The sequence below is a fragment of the Pelodiscus sinensis genome, chromosome 13 (genome assembly GCF_049634645.1).
Source record: "Pelodiscus sinensis isolate JC-2024 chromosome 13, ASM4963464v1, whole genome shotgun sequence".
NCBI classification, from domain to species: Eukaryota; Metazoa; Chordata; order Testudines; family Trionychidae; genus Pelodiscus; species Pelodiscus sinensis.
Genome location: NC_134723.1, coordinates 5497277 through 5514978, shown reverse-complemented (window position 1 = coordinate 5514978; position 17702 = coordinate 5497277).

Sequence of the window (17702 nt, the reverse complement as noted above, 5' to 3'; positions counted from 1 at the left end):
AGAGAATAATAAGTTTTAATTATATCTTCCCAAACAAGCAGATTTGAAAGCAATGCAGGGATTACATGAGAATAAAATCCCTTCAAGCATTAACTGTCGCTGGTAAAAGGATGTTAGATATAATCCTATAAGGTTAGATGTCCAGACATTCTGGTTAAACCAGGACAGTCTAATTTTTAATTTAACGTTCTGTCATCCTGATTATTTTCTTCGGGAGGCTCATGTGTCATATTTTCCTTTGTGCCACACTCAAGAGTGGCACAATCATGAAAATAACACTTTAAATCATCATGCAGCTTTTCTCCTCCAATTACAGCAACCAGCATCACACGTCAAAATGCATTGCACATCCAAAGGCAGAAGAATTATACATTAGAAAGGAATAGATAAGCAAGACAACAAAAAGAAAGTAATAAGGAAGAGCGGAGGGGGGGGGGGGAGGGTAGTGAGTAACTCCAGATCTATGCATGTCCCTTTTGCAGGGGAAGATGCCTCTGACAGTACAGAATATTCTTTTCATTTCTCATTATGTAGAACTTGAACTAAATCTGTTCCAAACCCCTGCAGGTTCTGTCCCCTCTAAGCGCTAGGCCTGTTGGCAGGAAACTGGTACGTGAATGCCAGTGGCATATCAGATAGCTAGAGGGCATAATTTTTTATTGGGCCTATGAGCTTTCAAATTCCCTCAAATAACAGATGGGTGAGCCCAACCTGGTGAAATAAAACAAGGATTAATCCTGTTTTGGAGGTTCAAAAAGTTTGATCACATATGCAGAATAGTTCCCATGCCTCTGCAACTTCTGACTGGAGGCAGGAAGTGGAAGTAGTGGTTTGGAGGGGAGGGGGGGAGGGAAAGGTGTGTGCATTTTTTTTCTTTTTTTTTCTCCACAGCTAGAACTAGTTTAGTACTGTGAGGAGCTGCTTTTTTGATCTCTAGACTGAGGAGTTCCCACAAGCATCTTAATTTCTCAATGAGTTTCTCATTGAGCCAGGCTTGTGACATTTCCCTTCACATTCCTCCACCCTTCCCGCAGGTGAGTTGCTGAAAGGTCTCCTGCCCAAATTCCCTGCCAGTTCAGAGCACTCATCGCCGTGAAGGAGAAGATCCCACCTTTCAAGACTGGATCTGAAATGTGCCAAGTTACGCTGTCTGGATTGGCTTACCACTACGAATGCCTTCTCAAACCTGGTGGAGTGTTCTATAAGTCGATATCACCAAACTGGTAACAAATCTGAACTTTGGAACACTGTACCAGTTTTCACCATGGAGTCACAGTTCCCTTTTAGCCTGTCTGGCCACCCAGGCAAACTGAATTTTGTGATAAATCGAAAATTCCACCATGTTAGGTTTCCCACAGTCTCGGAGGACCTGCTTATCCAGATCAGTTGGTACTCTAGATCTCACCCAAACACAACACTGGCCACCAAATCTGTAGGCAAACCATAGATATATTGGCTAAGAAAAGGAAATGAGTTATTGGGTATGTCTACACTAGCCCCCTAGATCTATCTAGGGAGGCTAATGAGGGTGACCGAAATTGCAAATGAAGTCTGGGATTTAAATATCCGGCACTTGATTTGCATGTTCCCGGCCGGTCGCCATTTTTAGAAATTGACTAGCCCTAAATAACTGCCCGCGTCTACACGCGGCAGTGAAATGGAATTCCGAAATAAAGCCCTAACTTGAATTAGCTGGTAAACCTCATTGCAGGAGGAATACCAGCTAATTTGAGTTAGTTCTTTATTTCGGAATCCCGTTTCACTGCCGCGTGTAGGCACGGGCAGTTACTTCAGGCTAGTCAATTTCTAAAATGGCGACCAGCCGGGAACATGCAAATCAAGCACGGGATATTTAAATCTCACGCTTCATTTATAATTTTGATCACCCTCATTAGCCGCCCTAGATCAATCTAGGGGGCTAGTGTAGACGTACCAACTGAGATGTTAAAGCAGGTAAAAAGAGGAAAATTGCCATTTGTAACTATAGATTCCTTAAAGTTTTTCAGGACTACCTAGAATAACTTTGGGGCTCTCTGTCTTCTCATTCTTTTGTTCTGCCCTGTCAGAATTCAGACAGGCAAGAGAGAAAGGATCTTTCTTTGAATCAATCTTCACACAGCAGTATGGGTATTTCCTTTGATGCTAATGGTGAGGAATTCACTTAGATTTTTTTTTTACCATCAACCATACACATAATGGAAGCTTACTTTGAAATTAGCATTTTCTGTTAAAGTCCTTCATTAGCATTTCACTAGATTTTCTTGATGAGTGATTGAGTTACAGGGATACTTACCATGTAAATGTTTGCTATTTTATTATGACCAGGGCTCGACAAATAATACAATCTACTCACCCGTGGTGAGTAGATTGCAACCCAGAAGAGCTGGATTCTGGCGATCTGCATATGCACAGAACGATCTGCGCATGCGCAGATCACTGGACAGCGCGGCTGCCGAGTGGGGCTCACCGCGGTTCGGCGAGCCCTGATTATGACAAACACAGATACAAAGACCATCCCGTTAGTTTTCATGAAACTTAAACACTCATACTCTCTTTTTCCAATCCACTTTTCATCTAACCATTACTGTGATCTACACAAATGCCTTGACTTGCATATACTCTCCCATGGCCTGGTTGGTCAGTGTCACAGTGCTTTAGAGAAAATGAAAAGAGTTTTGTAAGCGGTTGATTCCAAATCAAATAGTTGTTCCCTTTGAAGCTGGAGTTTCTTTGGTAAAATGTGCCAATATCATCCACCTATTTCTGTTACATATAACCTACTGCTTCATCATCTCTGCACTTGAGTCAGGCCATACTTCTGTGGTTCATCTACAATTTTCTACATACTCATAGACTATGTTCCCAGAACCTGCTCATCCCCTTTCCAGCTCCCCTTCCCTGAAGTCTTTGTGAGGGGCATAGCTTGCACTGCCATTAGTGTAGATGACAGTTGCTTTGGCATATATCTCTTTGGATGAACAATAGGTCTCTTTTTTAGGTTGGAGCTAGACATTGGCGTACGTGTAGGTACCTGTATTGAACAAAGCACAGTTTATTTTTAAAAACATAGAGGCTACGTCTACACTGGCATGATTTTCCAAAAATGCTTTTAACAGAAAAGTTTTCAGTTAAAAGCATTTTCGGAAAAGCGCTTCTAGATTGGCAGGACGCTTTTCCGGAAAAGCACTTTAGACGTGGTTTTCTGCCAAAATGCCCCAATCATCATTTTCGCGATCGGGGCTTTTTTGCGGAAAACACTACTGCGCTGTCTACACTGGCCCTTTTCCGGTACAGTTTTACGGAAAAAGACTTTTGACCGAACGGGAGCAGCATAGTTTTTCCGGAAAAGCACTGATGATTTTACATTAGATTGTCAGTGCTTTTCCGGAAATTCAAGCGGCCAGTGTAGACAGCTGGCAAGTTTTTCCGGAAAAGTGGCTGATTTTCCAGAATAACTTGCCAGTGTAGACACTGCCAGAAGGTAAATGTGTATTTCAGTAGACTCCTCTCAGGCCTCCCCTGTCCAAGCGAGAACATTGCTATGAGAAATAAATATTAGATGTGAGCAGAATGCTATCATGCTATCAGTAGGTTTCATTGCTCACTGGCTCCTTTTGGGCCAGTAGGCCTTGACACCTGCATAGATTCCTTACCTCTGCTCCCTTGGGAATTCCCGATGTTTAAGCAGGTGTCCATCTTTGATCTAAGAGAGGTGTTGTACAAGCGAAGCAATGGAATCTGCTCTTCTTTCTGACATGTGCAGTTCCCTCTGATGCGACTATGCAGCCAGAGCTGAAGGGTGCCTTCCCTTGTGTTAGTGCAATAGGGAATGGAAGGAGCTCACCCCACACAAGCACACTCACCTGGGGGCCAGGCTGTCATACTCCTGCTGCCTGTGTGGGGAAGTGCAAAGTGGATCAGGCTCTTGGGCCAGTGCTAGCAGCCTTCTGGTGTGGATATGGCTGGGGAACAGCAGCACAATGGCCTGTCCTATCACCTTGGCTGAGGGCCGACTCCTGCCAAGGTCTGTCCAATGAACAGCAGACCTTTAAGGCATAATGCTTTCAAGCTAATGCACCTGTGTCTTCCACTGCCCACCCCCGGCTGCCACGCAGGTTCACAAGAGACATCACTGAGCCTGTAACAAGAGAAGATTAGACTTTGGTACAGTTCCCTCCACCCCAAAATGTCCATGCTTTGCTATATGAGAGATTTGCTCAGGGTCTTGCGGCCTGTAATGGCGCCATGAGACTCACCAGCTCTATCCTCAGCAGGGCGCCCTCTTCTGGCCGGTGTCTCACCTGTCATTGCTGCATGCTCTCGTTCTGGACCCGCAGAGCTCCCAGGACCACAGTGTCCTCTTCAGGCTGCTGCCCTCTAGCAGTGCCCAATGCACCAGTCTCTTGCCCCCCTTCTGGGGTATCCGCCATCTTCAGCCTCACGCCTGCCACTATGGCCAACTTCAGCCTCCGTCTAGCCCCTCACCTCAGGTGTCAACACAGTCCATAAAGGCCACTCCTTAGTATTGCAGCGTGCTGTTCAAGGAGGGAAGTCTGGATCCTGGCTCAGGGACTCTCTGGCCATAGCCTTGTCCTGCCCTCCTCCTCTCCCCCTCTACTGCTTCCTGTTTCATGGGCCACTTCCCCTATGACTCCAGCCACCCCACTACACGACCACTTTTGATCACGTTGCATGTGTCACGGAGACAAGTCACCCCAGCTGTCCAGGCAGATGAAGTCACAAAAATTAGCAATCGCGTGACACTTGGAAAGGTTGAAATGCTGGAGTCTGAGATTTCTATCAGTAGCCGAAACAACATCCTGGACCTACATGACCCGCACCAGTGCCCACCGCTCCTGCAGGAAGGGGGGCTCAAGGCTCTGTGACCCAGATTCAGTTCCATCTGTGTAAATGCACCATTACTCCCCTGCAGCCTGCAGAACTGCAAGGAGAATCTGGCCCTTGGCTTCTATTTTAGTGTCTCGTGAGCTTTATCTTGGCAGAGGTTAGTAGGCCGGGTGTTGATTGCAGTTATGAACCACTTTAACGAGAAGATGGAAGCAGGATCTGGATCAGTGACGACACTCTTTCCCTGCACTAAGTGCAGCCCTACCAGCCCGGCTGTGAGTCACTCAGCCGCACGGCTGCTGGCTGCATGCTGCCTTCAGAATGGCTGCCTCTTCTGCAGTCCAATGCAAAGGTGGAGAGAGAGTCCTGCGGCACAGCGGGGGAGGGGACATGTCTGGATGAAAGGCATGTTCTGGATCCCGCCACTTACTTCTCCGGGCCTCAGGCCCAGCACTCTGAATAACCACCAGCAGCTGCTCCTCTGCTGGCCTTGGCTCAGTCGTCATTAAAGGCAGTGGAGGGAGAAGAATGAGGTATCTCTGCAGGCACAGCTGCAGCTATTCTTTTTTCTTTCCCCCCGTGGCATCGCCACTTTGCCACTTGCTAAATGAACAGCCCCCGCCCGCCGACTCCTTTCCCCATCGGTGAGCGAGGCAAACGAGAGGGACTCTGGCTCTACTCCTTATCCCCGAGCCAACCGAACACACAAAGTTCACCCGAGCCAACCCGTTAAGGGAGGCCGTGAAACAGGAACAAACCAGAGCTTGTTTTAGGGGCTTGTTCCGTCTGGATTATTAGAGCGTCCCAAGTTTTCATGCAGGAACGCAAGCCCTGAGCTCCTCCTTAGCTCTGCTCTTCCTGCTGTTAATGATGTTACTTTCCTCTCACAGAGCCTGTTTCATCTGGGGATCTTGGGCACTTCACAAATATTAACTAAGCCTCACCACAGACAAGGGAGGGAGACGTTAATAGTCCCATTTCACTCTTTAGAGAAACTGAGGTGGTTAACCTAGACTGTAACCTCCAAGGCACAGAGTCTAGGCTATTTATATGTAAAGTGCCAGCCAAGCCTCTATGTACGTAATAATAATAAATGCCTGCGACATGCTTGAGGACACACTCTGAATCAATAGTAGACCTTGGAATACAGCTAAGTCAAGATTCCCGGGCCCTTCCCCCCCTTCCTCTCTAACTACTAGGCATCACTCCACTCTCAGGGTAAAGTAAACATCAGCCTTGTACATTGATTACAAGAAGCGGCATTAAGCTTCCCCTTTCCCCTGAGCTACTTGGGAGGCAGAAGATTATTGAATTAATAGAAATGAGCAATATCCATGAGGGAAGGACATTTGTTTTGGGTTTGAACACACCAAGAAGGCTTTGTCCAGCTTTCTGAAAGTGAGAAGGAAAACAAACAAACAAACTAAATCCACACGGAGGCAGCCTCCACTGAGAAGAAAAACACTCCCCACATTCCCCTCACACGCCGGACTCTAGGCCCAGGCTAGTAGAGTTTGTGTGCTCCAGCCCTGTGGGAGGACAGCAAGGGGCTGGCTGGAGTGCTTGTGTGGGGTCCACGATGCTGAGGAGGAGCCCTAAGCCTCGGGGGCCAGACCCAGGCAAGCTGGAGGCTTCATCTGGCCCCTGAGCCTTAGGTTCCCCACCTGTCATCTAGACCATCTCAGATAGATCTCTATCCAACCTGCTCTTAAAACTCTCCAGTGATGGAGATTCCACAACATCCCCGGGCTATTTATTCCAGTGTTTAACCACCCTGACAGAAGTTTTTCCTAATGTCCAACCTACACCATCCTGACTGCAATTTAAACCCATTGCTTCTTGTCCTGTCCTCAGAGGTTAAAGAAAATATTTTTTCTCCCTCCTCCTTGAAACAACTTTTCAGGTACCCTTAGGTACATCCGTCCCAGGCAGGGGGTTTGAAAAATGCCCAAGCATATGGGCTTCAGCTTTGGCCTTGGGCCCCAGCAAGTCTAAGCCTGCCTCAGCAGCCCCATTCAATGGGTTTGAGTGCGGCTGTGCTAGAGCTAGATTCAAGAAAGAGGCTTTGCAATCAGGCAGCACCCTCTGCTTTCTGTCTGCTTGCGCACAGCATGTTCAGCAGCTGCACGTGTGAAATCCCTGCTCCACTGAAGTCAATGGGGGTTTGCCATGCACAGTGGTCCCTCTCTGATCCCCCTATTTGAACTTCCTCCATAATATGTACTGCCTTACTGAGAATACCTACATGGTGCTTTCCCCTTTCCTTTGTTTCTCTCCTAGTGAAGGTCTTGTCTTTACCCTTCAGGCTGCCCTATGACCTGTGCCTAGGTGCTTAAGACATAAGAAGTAGAGCAAACTATTACACTGAATCAGCACCAAAGGGAACCAGAAGATTGAAAAGCATGGCAGTCTGACGATAGCAATAGGAGGGATGACTAATAGTACTGCAGAAGGTCATGACAGGCGCATAAAGAACATACTGTGGAAAACACAGAGATTCTCATAAATAAAATAGGGTTGAGGTTTTAAAGAAGCAAGACCTTAAAATGTAAATAAGTAGGGAGCAGGGGAAAGCAAGAATGTCAATCAAGAAATTAAGCCAACAGCATAAATAAACAGACAGCCATAGCCTCGGGAGTGGATATGGGACCAGGAAGTCAAGCAAAGATCGCAGTGGAATAGTCAAGGAGAGAGACAATGTGTGTATGGATGGTAGCAACCAGGTCTTGGGAAAAGAATTTCACACTGTAGAAACAATCAGGGTATGTCTACACTGCCACCCTAGTTCGAACTAGGGTCGCTAATGTAGGCATTCGAAGTTGAAAATGAAGCCCGGGATTTAAATATCCCACGGCAACACGCGGCACGGAGTAGGTAGTTCGAATTAGGCTCTCTAATTCGAACTACTGTTACTCCTTGTGGAATGAGGTGTACCGGTAGTTCGAATTAGAGAGCCTAATTCAAACTACCTACTCCATGCCGCGTGTGGCCGTGGGCACGGAGTCCACACTAAGGGGGATTTAAAAATGGCGGCGCCCGGCAAAATGCAAATGAAGCCCAGGATATTTAAATCCTGGACTTCATTTGCAACTTCAAATGCCTACATTAGCCACCCTAGTTCGAACTAGGGTGGCAGTGTAGACATACCCTCAGAGACATGCCGGGAGGCCAGGGGAGTTGAGATATATACTGTAAAACACAGGTCACAATCAAAGAGGTGTCACCCTGTTAGTACAACTAACATCGACACCTAAAAAAAGATATAGGCTGGAGCTGCTAGTTAAATAGTTAGTTAAACGGTACAGTCAACGTACTATAGATGTGCCCATGGATGAATGCATTATGGACAGAGAGTTGTTAGTTGGTCTCTCCATTTCGGAAATCCTTCACTTTGAAAAGCCATAAATGAACTCTGTAGGAGGGCCTTTTTGAATCAGGCAGCTGTAATTTTTTGGTTTTGCTTTTAAGCTGTATTATTACCAAATACTTTTCTTTTGAGACTAATAGTCCTTGTGGGATGCATTTGGATCTTAAATGGGGGGGTGTACAACAAAACTCGCTTTGATCCCTTGATGTATCTGCTTCTAATACCCTGCATTATCAGGCTCACCCACCATACTGTATGGCCACTGTCTCATGGTTCTTTTAGTAACCAGAATATTTTACTGATAGAAAACTGTGTTGGCTGAAGAGATGATGCTGAGAGAAGAGGGAGAGGAGAGAGAGTGAGAGAGAGAGAGAACATACAGTTTGTCCCACAGACCGTTCATGTAATCAAATTTTAAAAAAAAAGAAATTGTCTCATGATTAATATAAGCAATTATTCAGAAACAAAATCAAGGGGGATAAGAATGCTTTGCTCATAACACATCCTATCCAGGACTCTATGGGTGCGTCTAGACTGGCAAGATATTGCTTTTGCACAAAAACTTGCCAGCTGTCTACACCGTCCGCTTGAATTTGCGCAAGAGCACTGACTTTGTAATGTACAAAATCAGTGCTTCTTGCGTAAATACATTCAGGCTCCTGCTCAGGGATAAGCCCTGTTGTGCAAGAATACTTGCGCAAGAGGGCCAGTGTAGACAGGCACCTTAATTTTTTGCGCAAGAAAGCCCGATGGCTAAAATGGCCATTGGAGCTTTCTTGCGCAAAAGCGCGTCTACATTGGCACAGATGCTTTTGCGCAAAAGCACTTTTTGCGCAAAAGCATCCTTGCCAATCTAGACGCTCTTTTGCGGAAATACTTTTAACAGAAAAATGGGGAAGAGGCAGAGGGCTGGGTGGCAGCAGGTGGCTGCCTCATGCTGTGCCAGGTGCAGGGTCTGCTGGCTGGGTTCTGGCAGGCTTGCAACTGGCACATACACTGTAGCCAGACCGTGCCCCTTTAAGGGCTCCAGGGCCGGGAGGGGGGCAGAAGAGTTTCCCTGGTTTGGCCCAGAGTTGCCACCAGGGCAGCCTGGGAAGGGCTAGCCTCCAACTAGTTTGAATTAAGTGGCTACACAGCCCTTAATTCGAACTACTTAATTCGAACTAGGAGTTACTTCTCATAGAATGAGGTTTACCTAGTTCGAATTAAGCACTCCACTAGTTTGATTTAAATTCGAACTAGTGGTTTGTATGTGTAGCCCCCATTAAAGTTAATTTGAACTGACGGCTGTTAGTTCGAATTAACTTTGTAGTGTAGACATACCCCTATGTAGTAAATATGTTGACTCAAGAGGACCCTAAATGAGTGGGCTGCAAGGAATCATGTCTTGACCCATGGTCCCAAGAAGAGCTGACCACCCACAAGTGCCATCAAAGACAATGGGTATGTTCCAGCGCTTATTTTCACCACTCATGCACCAGTGCAACTTCCTGGATGTTAGTGAAATTGTTCCATTGTAAGGGTACGTCTACACTGCAGCACCATTTCAGGATACTTTCTGTATCCTAAAATAGCTATTCTGCATCTTTGAAACAAGCTGGTTATTTCGAAATAGAATGGGCATGCTTTTCTGATGTCCCTGTAAACCTTGTTTCAGAATGGTGATTTATTTTTCAATTTGGTGCTGTGTAGACAGCGCCAAATTACATAATAAGATATTTTGAAATAAGTTATGCAATTCGTGCAGCTCAAATTGCGTATCTGATTTCGAGCTAAGGGTGCAGTGTCGATGCACTCTAACCAAAGTGAGATTCAGGCCCTGTCAAGGCTTTCTCCCCACTCTGGCATGATAAATGTAGAAGAGGGGGCCCGCAAATGTACCCCAAAAACTTATCTTTTCAGGCTTTGGTATAAAACTTCCCCCAAAAAATCTTAAAAACCTAGATTTTGGGGATAAAAATCCACTGCCACCACCCAAGTAATGATAAGGAAACCAGGGAGAGACCACTTGGGAAATGACAGCCCCTAAAGTAAAACTAGGACACAAAAATTAACCAATATCAGGTTAATAAAAAAAAGAGAAATAACTTTTATTATCACCACGATATGCCTGTTACAAGCATAATGACTAGACTGAAAAGTCACCAATTAATATACTCACAGGGAGTTCCACCATGGGCCAAAACTTAGTTACAAAGGGGAGAAAACCCCTTTTTAAATGCACAGACATCAGATTCCCCTTCCCAAACCATAAAACAATAAAACCTAACAGATTTATCTAAACTTTACCCTATTTAAAGATAGTGAAGAGTCTATTCTTGGAGGGAGACATTTTGTCTGTCCCCCTCGGTAGCTAGCGAGAAACTGCCCAGGGACAAAGGAGGGAAAAACCAAAAATGCCTTTGTCCCAGTTTGAAATTCCTACCTACATTTCTACTGGCTGCCCGCTACCTGGTTAGGTAAGGGACATAGTTAACCCCTTAGTCCCCAGGCTGCTGGCTAACCCTCATGGTCATGATAGGCCCTATAAATCTAAAGACAGCTACAGGTGCTCAACACCTCTCAAGGTACGGCTACAAAAATGCTAATTCTCTCCAGTGTGTTGGGAAGTTTCTTTTTTCCTGGGGAAAAATTTTATGCCCTGGAGATTTAGCATTCAATCTGACAAGGATCCAACCCAGCATTTCAGCACAGGCTTCACTTTAAGCGCACCTTTGGAATCTCACAGACCCAACCCCAGCGTTCTTGCTGCAAAATTTGGGCTGATTTTTTCTTCAGAGCTCTGTGCCATAACAACTAGGCCAGGGGGCTTTAAATGACTGGAAGAAAATTGTGATTTCCTAAGAATCTGCCCTTACAAATCATTATTTTCCTGTGCTTGAATTTGGGGAAAGCTTGATTAGGCCTCCTTTGAGCCAGAGAAATCTCCTGACTTCTTTTGGGCTGGCCCCCAGGGTTGCCTTGTTCTGAATATAGGGTCTGATAATAGGTTGTGAAGGCATTCATTATTTCTTGGTGTTGTTTTGTATGTTGGAGGGTGGACGGCTTTAATCACTGCCCTGGAGGCTTACAGCTCCAAGGCCAGCAATCTGCTTGCTCTGTTTACTTGTTTGGGGTTGTTGGTTTTTTTCCTTAAGAAAATAAAGTTCCTTTCTCCTGTTACTTGGTGACTACTGAGCTCTTCAATACATTCTAGTAGCTACTTTCCGACTTTGTCTTTTTCTGTTTTTGTTTTTGGTCTGTGGTCTTCATCTTATTGATTCATTCAGATAGCTTTCCGTTAGGATGCCTTTGCTTTTGTTTCATTCTTCAGAGAAGGCCGTTCCTCCCACTCAGCAGCCGCTAAGTGCCTTGAAGGAGTTTACTATGCAAGGCAGTGCGACACAGCTTCATTTTGTCAGTCACTTTCATCCCCAAATACGGAGGCAAAACCAGAGAGCAAATAGGTTATGATACAAATTACAGCAAACATTAGCACAAAGACTGCATCCGAGGGGGATGGATTTGCACTCGTGATTGTGAAAGTCAGAATCCGAGAGTGAGGTTGTATGGAGAGGGGACTGTCTTTTGGTTTCTGTGTTTGTACCGTGCCTTGCTCAGTGGCCCTGGTCTGTGGCTGAGGTGCCTAAGAACTATCAAAAGACAAATAATATCAAAAGGGATGGTGCATCTCCCAACACAACCTACAGTCTACAAAAGAGCAGTCGGTAAAGTTACATGATGAAATGGGAGAAAAGAATGATGCACGCTGGGTTCGACTTGTACTCGCTGGTTTTTCACAAGTGCGGCTCCCTGATGAAGTTACTACCGACTCATGCCAGTGTAACTGGAAAGACAATATGGGCCAAAAATAACTATTAAAGAAAAACTACCACTAGTTTGCTCTAAGGAGACTCACAGTCAATGTTTACTTTGCCCAGGAGACAGGTTCTAAGAGCTACCCACAAGCTATCTTTTCCCTGTCCTTCAAAACCCTTCCCTTCAATGACACTGAATACCCACTCATGTAACCATGTAACCTGCATGGCTTCCAGCTACAGGTTGAACCTCTCTAGCCTGGCACCCTCAGGACCTGATCGGTTCCTAACCAGAGAATTTTCTAGATCACAGGAGATCATTATTTCCTAGCACCATCACCAATACTTCCACTGTGCTACTGTTAGAGGACTTGTGGGTGTAAATTAGAGCTAAAGAACAGCTCAGAACACCGAGGCTGTGTCTACACTGGGCCACTTATTCCATAAAAGCAGCCGCTTTTCCGGAATAAGCTGCGAGCTGTCTACACTGGCCCCTTGAATTTCCAGAAAAGCACTGACGAAGTGGGTCTTTGCCCACGAAAGCTTATGCTCCTACACTTCAGTTAGTCTATAAGGTGCCACAGGACTCCTCGTCGCTTTTGCAGATTCAGACTAACACGGCTACCCCTCTGATACTTGACAGAAAAGCACTGACGATCTACTGTAAAATTGTCAGTGTTTTTCCGGAAAAACTATGCTGCTCCCGCTCGGGCAAAAGTCCTTTTTCCGGAAAACTGTTCCAGAAAAGGGCCAGTGTAGACAGCCCAGTAGTCTTTTCCAGAAAAAAGCCCCGATCGCGAAAATGACGATCGGGGCTTTTTTCTGGAAAAGCGCGTCTACATTGGCCATGGACACTTTTCCGGAAAAAGGGCTTTTCCTGAAAAGCATCCTGCCAATGTAGACGCGCTTTTTCCGGAAATACTTATAACGGAAAACTGTTCCGTTTTAAGCATTTCCGGAAAAGGGTGCCAGTGTAGACGTAGCCTGAGAGCTGGAACTGGTGGCTGTAAACAAACTTTATGGGACCGTGGGAAACTTGGCCACACCCATGATAAGTGAACATCTGGCTAATTAAAATAATTCCAGCCCACAGATGTTTCTGGACTAGAGAAATTCAATCTGTATTATCTTCTAACAAAGGAGCCTCAGCAAATCTCTCCTCTAGTTCTAATGTGCCTGGTATTTACATCAGAAGAATTGTGCTAGCCTATATGTTTGCCGGAGTAATGGAATTGACACGTCAGTATCTCTGCTTTCAATTACCTATAGTATTGGGGCTTAGTCAAAGTTCATTGAAGTCCAAGGTATCCTTCCTAATCAAATGGGCTTTGGATCAGGCCAACAGATTTGTAGGAATCACGACCACTAAGTGACAAACCCCCATTTCTTTTATTTGAACTGGAGGGCGCTGCTCCGCTTCGACCTGGGCCGAGCTCTGTTTTCTCTGCAATGAACGCTTGGGTAAGACTACTCGTCGACGTCGTTTAGTCTCCACGAGATACCAGCTTTTTAATAAAAATAGAGTCAGTTCCTCCCCCAGATCGCTAGCAAAAAAAGATTGACTGTTTTTAATGTACATTTCAATTTACAGTACTTTAGCAGGCCATGAGGGAAATATATAGTCCTAACCGCTTAGCTGAAAGTTGTTGTTATGTCAATACAGAATCATTATAATAAAACACTCCTGTCTGCTATGAAGTTAAAAATCTAGAATTAATTTGATACATATTTTATACAAATCTATAGCTGACCTCGGTAGGAAATGATATGGTTAGCTCTATTATGATTATTGCAGACTTCATAATCATTACAAGCATGAAAAGGACTTCTGAAAGAGTCGCTGCCTTTGCCTGCTCGCAATACAGCTGCTGCCTGAGGTTTTGGAGTCTGGGGATGGTTCTCATTTTGCTATTGCTTGGAGTAGCTGGGGGAGGGTGGGGGCAGGGCAGTCTGGAGCCCTGGACCTCCTGTTAGGGATGTAAAAAGTCATTTAAAAATGTAACCGTGTCACTGCTAAAAATCCTGGCAGTGACACGGTTATGCACGCTGCAGGCTCCGCGGCCTAAAGCTTATTTAAAGCTTTATTCTGGAGAACCTGCAGCAAGAACTCCACGGGAGCTGCCTGCCCTGCTCTCAGGAAGGTTTCACTGTAACAATGGAGCTAGAATGTAACCCAGGAGGCAGGCTTGGGCCGGGCCTACCATGGACTGGAGCAGCCCCCTGCCTGGAGTTGCTCCAGCCCCTACCAGTTAACCATAACCAGTAAGCCTTCCTCATGAGGGGTGAGGCATAGTGGTTAACCAGTTAACCGTTTACACCCCTACTCCCTGCCACAGAGCCCCTGCCTCTTTGTGGCCCAGCCTCCTTCTGCTCCTCTGCTGAGGAGGCGGCTCCCCAGCCTGAGCAGTGGGCTTTGGGGTCTTGCAGCCTCAAGTGGCTACAGCCCCTGGAGAGAGGTGGGGGTGGGATGGGGGGGGTTCCAGCAGCCATACTGCTGTGGTTGGGGAGAGACCTGGAGGCTGCCAAGCACCTGCCTGACCCACACTCCCCAAGCAATGGCTTTTCAAATGCTGAAAGTGTTATTGGCAGGTGTGCAGGCACTGTGTCTGCCCTCACTCGCAATGAGGTGCGGTGGTGCATCGGGGCTGGTTGTGTTCTGCTGGTAGCTGGAGACGAGCTCTTTGAGGGAGAAGCAGCTACAAGGGAACAGGCAAAGAAAGCCAAGCAGCCCGTCACTCCCTCATCTTTGGCTTTCGCCTCCCTGACTGAAAAGCCACTTTTGTTTAAGGGGCAAGAATCTGTCCATTTCCTCCCCGCCTCCACCTTTCCTCCAATCTCTGCCAGCGTCGCTGCAGCTTTTGCATTCCTCCCTATCCCCCCAGTCCTCACACTGTAACCTCATGGGGCCAGCCCAAGACAGGGGCACAGATACATTGGGAACTACTGAGCAATCCCTTTCGAATGTGCCCAGCTGTAGGCGTCCCTGCAGAGCAGCAGGAAAATGCCACTGGCCCATGTAGGACCCTGAGGATGTGAGAATGTGTTTGTTTAAAGACACACAAAGGGGAACACATATCCCCCAGCACAGTCTACATGTGCTCACATGCACGTGAAGTGAAGAACAAGGAAGTGAACCAATGCCAGCCAAGATTTTGGGAGGGAGACGAGTTTAAGAAATGCCTGAACTTTTCACACCAGTATCTTCCTTATGGGTACAAAGGCAAAGCTTCTTGTATGGTCCAGGATGCCCACCAAGGTCTATGGAAGTTCTATTCAAGGGGTAAGCATAGACTATGCAGGCAGTCCAAGACTTTTTCCATACTACAAGTTGAACCTCTCTAGTCTGGCACCCTTGGGACCTGACCGGCGCTGAACCAGAGTGTTTTCTGGACCTTGGGAGGTCAATGTTATCTAGCAGCATCACCAACACTCCCACTGCTTACTGGGCTCCTAGGAGACAGTTAGGGGTAAATTAGAGTTAAAGAACAGCACAGAACACTGTAAGCCAGGACTGGTGGCTGTAAATGAACTTTATGGGACAGCAGGAAACTTGGCCACACCCATCTGGACACTGATGACCTTCTGAGGTCTCTTCCAGCTCTATGGTTCTATGATAATAACTGGACATCGGGCTAATTAAAATCAGGCCAGATCCCAGACATTTCCAGATGAGAGGGTTCTGGACAAGAAAGATTCACTCTGTAGTTGTTTTGCTGGGAGAATTTTTTAGGGTTCCGTTAGCTGTGACTCCTTACTAGAGGCTGAACAAGACCCAGTTTTGAAATTGGCCACTGACCTCTCTCTTAATCAGACCCAGCTGAGGCTCAGCTCCAAATCCAGTGGCATTTTAAGGGATTTCAAATTCAGTTTGGATTTTAATTTTGCTGCTCTACACCCCTTTAGTATATATTAAAATGAGTTCTGCCTGACTATCTGAAAATGCGTGAATGTTAGGTGGAAGATGGCTGCCCCTAGTTTGGTTCTCACCAAAATCCAGCAAGAGCATAGCCGAGCAGTTATGCTTGGAAAAGCTGTCAGTCAGGATAGACTCTTAGCAAGCCCTTCGTGTTATGAATACATTCTGTTTTGGAGAGTGCTGACTTGGCTTTTTCTTTTTGATCCCCTTTGCTTAGCAAGTGAGGAAATGTGGTTCCAGAATAGCAGCCTTTGTTGCTGATGCTTCTAAGATCATTTCTATGTATTTATTTATTTCTAATGTTCTTTTATCCCTGAATTATATTGCATTCACAGAGCAATATTTAATTGGGGATCGCTAACATCTAGTTGAAAAGCTGACATGCAGCTGCCGATGCTTGAAGGGTGTATCAAGAAATGCCAAGACTCTGCTGAGATAAGCCAATAGCTGGCACTCCACCAGGCGGCCTCGTGAAAGAATCTGCATGCAAGCACCTGTCATTTGACGTAGGTTTTAAACAAATGATCAAGTATGGCCAATAGCTAAAGCCAAAAAGACAGAGGTACTACATCGGCTTTGCCTGTCTTTTTCATTGATGTGTGTGTGTGTGTGTGTGTGTGTGTTTTAAACTTACCTGGATCCTTTCATCATTTCAACCTCTATTGTGGGTCTGTCAGTTCTCACAAGAAAAACTTAAAAAACAACAAATAGTCTAGTAGCACCTTAGGGTGTGTCTAGACTACAGGGTTTTGTCGACAAAACTAAACCTGCCTCTATACTACCGCTGAGTTCTGTCGACATAACGTTGACAGAACTCAGCAGTTTTGTTGACGGCTGTAAACCTCATTTTACGAGGAATAATGCCTTTTGTCAATAGAGTTCTGTCGACAGAAGGCGTTATTGCATCTAAACTGTCCTTTGCGTCTACACTGCCATGTCGACAAAGCAGCTTGCTTTGTCAACAGAACTGAATGTAGTCTAGACGCTCTTTGTCGACAGAAGCTTTGTTGACAGTATCTGTCGACAAAAGCCTGTAGGCTAGACGTACCCTTAAAGACTAACAAACATGTAGATGGTATCATGAGCTTTTGTGGGCAAAACCCACTTCTTCAGATGATCGGAGTATAATAAGTCCAGATCCAAGAATAAATAAAGGGAGGGGGGGAGAGGAGAGAGAGAGAAGGAAAAAGAGGAGGGGAGGAAGAAAAAGAGAGACAGTAAGTAGATAGTTCAAATAGTTACAAGAGGCTGCTTAAAACCATTAGCACCTCCATTGTTTGGTTGTTTAAAAGGTGGAAGATAGTGTGAGCTATCCTATATCCCAGTTCATACCATTAGCATAAGAATTAATAACACTGGTCAGTACAGATCACTCTGATGGCTTCTAAGAAATGTCCCATTGCTGCAGAAACTGTTGCTGTGTGAGTCCATCAGTGACATTTTTTCTCTATGCAACTGCTGCTGCCATCTTTCAGATCTGATGGGAAAGCGAGGGCCACCTTGCATGTGGTCATTAACGAACCTGCTGCACTTTTTGTAAGTTTCAGCCCACGTGCATTCCAGTTTGGATAACTACTAGAAGTGTATGAATAATGAAAAACGATATGGAAAACTAGCCATTAAAGTTGTAAACTAAAATATCGTGTCCATATTTGCACTCCATTTGTGTTCACTTTTCACGAGTATTCTAGTCCTCCAGCTGGCTGGGATGGAAATCCACAGAAAGTGAATATCAGGAAGCCTCTTGCTTTCTCATCCTATCAGGGAACAGAAA